Below are 5,776 nucleotides of genomic sequence, written 5' to 3' on the forward strand. Positions count from 1 at the left end.
GTAACCCTTTAAACCAAAGGCAAGGGTAATAGGGCCCAAAAGTTTGAGGATTAATGGATAGGAGGGCCTAAAGGAATAAAATCCTGGCCTAAGCGGCTAAACCAAGCTGTCCCTAACCATGTGCTTGTGGCGTGAAGGTGTCAAGTGAAAAGCTTGAGACTGAGCGGTTAAAGTGGTGGTCCAAAGCAAAAAGGGTGTGCTTAAGAACTCTGGACACCTCTATCTGTGGACTCTAGGAAAGCTGAGTCACAATCTGAAAAGGTTCACCCAGTTAAAGTGTCTGTGGCATTATTGTATCCGGTGGTAATATTGGAAAACAAGGTGCTTAGGGTCACAGCCATGAATCAAAAAGTTGTGTTCAAGAATAAAAAATAAGCTTAACTAAGAAAGTCAATAATATCATCTGGACTCTAAGTTCCTAAGGATGCTAACATCTCTGAGTTTCAATGGATAGTGAGATGCCAAAACTATTCAGAAGCAAAAAGTTACTAAGCCCCGCTCATCTGATTTTTAACAAAGCTTCATTTGAAACTTAAAAATTTATTGTATCTTAATTTTATTTTTATCCTACTGTGTTTTTAGTTGCTTGGGCACAAGCAATAGTTTAAGTTTGGTGTTGTGATGAGCGGATATTTTATACGCTTTTTGACATCATTTTCATATAGTTTTTAGAAGTTTTTGTTTATTTTTTATTGAGTTTTTATAGGTTTAGTGTTAAATTCACATTTTTGGATTCTACTATGAGTTTTTGTATTTTTGGGAAATTTCTGGTATTTTTTGGCTGAAATTGAGGAGCTGGAGCATAAGTATAATTCAAAAACAGAGAAAGCACTACAGATGCTGTCCGGATCTGACCTGCCTGCATTCGGAAGATATTTTCTGGAGTTACAGAAGTCCAAATGGAGGGCTCTCAATGGCTATGGGAAGCTGACTTCCAGATCTTTCCAGCAATATATAATAGTCTATACTTTGCATCGGATTAGAAGGCCCAAAATTGGCGTCCAACACCAGCTTCCAGGCGTCCAGAGCCCAAAGAGCAGAGCCCAGCATCCAAAAGCCCAAAGAGGACCCCCTAGCTGGCGTTCCACGCTGAAGAGACCTTATAGCATGTGGATCTCATCAAAGCTCAGCCCAAACACTCACCAAGTGGGCCCCAAAAGTGGATTTTAGTACTAAATAGACTATTTCACCCTTACTAGTCATTAGTTTAGTATTTAAGGGATTTAATTCATGTAACACGCATACTTTACATATCATATACTATTAAGTCCTATTTTCTTTTTATCATTGTATTCTACCTCAGTATGAGTTTCTAAACCTCCTAGGTTGAGGGGAGGAGCCCTGCTGAGTCCTATGAATTAATGAAAGTACTACTATTTCTCTTCGATCCGTGTTTGATTAATTCTAAGATGTATATTCATACTTCATCGTGGTGAATAGGATGATCTAACCAATTAGCTCTGTTCATCACATTAAGAGGAACGTGCCTAACAAACACCCGCATCTACTTAGGTCAGAATGCGTCTTTCACCGGACAAGGACGACCAATAGCTTGAATATACATCCCTCAGACGGCTAATCCACGACTTCATTGGAGACTTCTCGAGACATCAGTTCAGCCAATTTTCAGAGAGATTAGGGTCTCTGTGGTAGAGGCTAGAACCTAAAGATGTAGCATTCTCTGATCTGGATGATCCGACCTTGTCTGTGGCGTTTTGAGTAGGATCATAAAGGAGAATGGACTGTACGCGCTTCACCCTCAAGTAGAGCTGGATCCACACTAAACCTGGGGTTCAGATCCAGAAGAGTATTGGCAGCTGCTCAAACTATAGTCAATCACATACGGCCTGCCATTGAAGAAATCACTCACAAACAAGGAGAACAGTAGTACCGGAGTTAATTCAAAAAGATAAAGCAACTCCAATCCTCAACCCTATTCCTATTACTGATTGCCCTTGTCTCAATCCAACTGAATTTATTTACAAATACAAATTATGAATAGTTTCCTCTAATCCAACAACCTTCTGATTCTACCCGACTAAGACCTACAAGATAACTGATGAATCCACATTTGATGATATTTATTTGCTCTATTTGGGTGGATTTCATCAACTCTTCTTGCACTTATTCATTGAAATAGAATAGTTTCATGATTTCTTCCTAAATTGTGCTTGAAAGTAAAAACATGCTTTTTAGGCCTTATAATTGCTAAATTTTATCCACTTTAATTCTCGTATGATGCCTTGATGTGTTTGCTAAGTGATTTCAGGTTTCCAAGGCAAGCATGGGTTGAAGAAGTGAGAAAAGAGCATGGAAAAGAGAAGAAACCATGAAGAAATGGAGTTTGGAAGTTTCAGAACGCGTGCGTACGCACAAGTGTGCGTGCGTACGCACAACGAAGATTTGCGAGCGACGCGTACACGTGACCCGAGTTACGTTAGCTAATTAATTGCAAATTGCTGGGGGTAAATTCTGGGTCTCCAAAACCCAGTCCAACTCATTTCTGAAGCTATTTCAACCCTAGTTCAAGTGGAAACAAGGAGGGCAATTAGGGTTAGATTTTATATGCTTTCCTCTTAGTTTCTAGAGAGAGAGAGGCTCCCGCTCTCTCTAGAATTAGGGTTTTTAGTTTAGTTTCCTTTTAATTTCAGAACATTAATTCTTGTTTTAGTGTAGTTTCATTTATGTTTCTATGCTTTCTTGTCTTTATCTTCTTCATCTCTTTTGTTATTTTCTCTTTTATGTTGATTTTCATGTTATGAACACTTTTGTTATTTTAATTCCAATTAATGCAAAATTATATTTCCATGTCATTTATTGCTTTCTTTAGTTGTTGTTATGAGTTTCTTGCTTTGGCAGCTTTAGAATTTATTTTTAATGCATTTTAATATTATTTTATTTTCATGCACACCAAGTGTTTGATAAAATACCTGGCTTAGTTTTTACTTAGTTTTTCTTCACTCTTGGCTTGGAATTGTTGACTTTGGAGTCCCTTGAGTCATTGATGTCCATTCTTGTTTGATATATTAGAGTAGTTAGTTGGTTTGGTCTCCCTTGACTTTATGTGACCCCTTAGTGTTGACATAGGACTTAGGGATTGAAATCAACTATGCCTATTTGACTTATCTTCGATGTAAGGTTGACTAAGTAGGATTAATTCTTCATAATCATCATATGTTTGTGGTCAATGGCTAGGATAGGTAGCCTTAGTCCTCAATTACTTGCCAAGAGGTTTCTTGCATTTGAAGTTTTATTGCTTTGACTTTTACTTGCTTTCATTTACTTTCTTGCATGTTTAAGTTACTTTCTTGCGATTTCCTTTCCTTGCATTCAATTGATTTAACTTTTATTGCTTTAGTGTTTAATTTCTTGCACGTTTAATTCCTTGGTTGAGAAATTGGGTGTTTGGGTGGAATTGAGTTGTGGATGTCCATTCCGCATTGTGTGAGATTAGTTAACTGATTTGGTTTTCATTGACGCTAGTCTTTCACTAAGTAATTAGTGAGTTGACTAGGACTTATGGATTGAGATCAATTACACCCTTTAACTAATTCTCAAGGAGGATTAACAAATTCGGATTGATTCCACACAATTGCCATGTTTGTGGTCCACAACAAGGATAGGAAACCTAGATTATCCACTTCTTGCCAAGCGTCCTTTAATTGCCTTCTTTTCAATTCCTTGCTATTTGCATTTCTTGCTCTCTTTCATTCCTAATTCCCATGCTCTCCTTCATAGCCAATAATTGTACATTTCATCGCAACTCCTAGGGAAGATGACCTGAGAGCTAAATACTCTCGGTTATAATTTGTTTTGTATTGCGATAATATTTGATTGATGATCAATTGTTAGGTTGGGACTATACTTACAATGCCAATCCCATTTTTAGTGTGAAAATTCAAACCTATGCTTTTGGTCATCATATCAATAACCATAGCTTGCTTTAAACCATAATCCTCGTGGGATCGACTCTGACTCACTGAGGTATTACTTGGACGACCCAGTGCACTTACTGGTATAGCTGTACGAAGGTGTGGGGATTCGTGCACCAGGAATCTGAAAGAGGAGACTGATGGAAGGGACTATACTAGCAAGGGGTTCGGCCACTTCATGACTATGAGCTAGGGGTCTTGAACAATAAAGGGGACTAGTCATATGTCCTTGAACATTGCTCCTTGGAAAATACCACCTTGCATACATTGGCTAGTTAGGTGTGTCATAAGATCACCTTGATGACCGAACCCACCAACCTCATAAATAGACAATCCATATCTCCACTTCACCTTGCATGCACACCCTTCATTTCCATTACATAAAATGAATCCTGACCATCCATTCCCTTACCACCGTTCACTATAAATAACTCTCATTTTGTTCGAACTACAACCTCCCAAAGAACTACACTTTTACCTTCACACTTCACCTCCTGTGATCTTTTGATTCCAAGTCTCATTCTCATACTTCTTCATTCAGCCATCCATCACTTCTTGTTTTCACTTGATCATTCATCCATCTTCTTTCTTTAGCAACACTCACAACTTCCTTTATACACTATACTCTCCATCTTCTTCTATATTTTTATTTTTCTATTCGGCCCCTTGATGAAAGCCAAAGGCAGCATCATCAAGTTCAAAAAGAAGAAATGGAAAGGAACCCGTAGAGGAAATTCCTTTCAATAAATGGAAGTTTAAATCTCTATTTCATGAAATACAACTCGGGTGGATGGAACAAAAAGAAATATTGCCCGAGTTAGCCTTGCAACTCCCAGACGATGAATGCCCTGAGATAAAGGAGAAAATTGAAAGGAAGAGATGGGAACTTCTTACTGATCCGCTCACACGAGTAAATGCAACTCTTGTCAAGTAATTTTGTGCTAATGCAGTGAGGGAAAATCAGAAAAATGACACTCATAAGAGCTACTGATGAGCGAATAATTTATACCCTTTTTGGCATTGTTTTTACATAGTTTTTAGTATATTTTTGTTACTTTTTATTATATTTTTATTAGTTTTTATTCAAAAATCACATTTCTGGACTTTACTATGAGTTTGTGTATTTTTCTGTAATTTCAGGTATTTTCTGGATGAAATTGAGGGACCTGAGCAAAAATCTGATTCAGAGGCTGAAAAAGGACTGCAGATGCTATTGGATTCTGACCTCCTTGCACTGGAAGTGGATTTTCTGGAGCTACCGAGACTCAATTGGCATGCCCTCAATTGCGTTGGAAAGTAAACATCTTGGGCTTTCTATCAATATATAATAGTCCATGCTTTGCCCGAGATTTAGTGGCCCAAACTGGCGTTCAAGGACAGCCTAAAACTCTTGGCGTAAAACGCCCAAACTGGCACCAGAATTGGAGTTAAATGCCCAAACTGGCACCAAAGCTGGTGTTTAACTCCAGGAACAGCCTATGCACGAAAAAAGCTATTTAGTTATTCATTTTCTGTAGCCCTAGGCTACTAGTCTAGTATAAAAACTACTTTTAGAGATTTATTTTTAGCCTTGGATAGATATCTTTGGAATATCTTTTGATCATTTTTTTTATCTGAGAGACCATTGTACACGTTTGGAGAGGCTGGCCTCACGGCCATGCCTAGACCTTTCACTTATGTATTTTCTACGGTGGAGTTTCTACACCCAATAGATTAAGGTGTGGAGCTCTGCTGTTCTTCCTAAATTAATGCAAGTACTATTGTTTTTCCTTTAGTTCACGCCTACTTCTTCTCCAAGATATACTCTTGTTCTTAATTTAGTTAAGTCAGAATGAAGGAATGAC

Source organism: Arachis ipaensis, chromosome B10, assembly GCF_059453495.1.
Source record: "Arachis ipaensis isolate K30076 ecotype BB chromosome B10, ASM5945349v1, whole genome shotgun sequence".
NCBI lineage: Eukaryota > Viridiplantae > Streptophyta > Magnoliopsida > Fabales > Fabaceae > Arachis > Arachis ipaensis.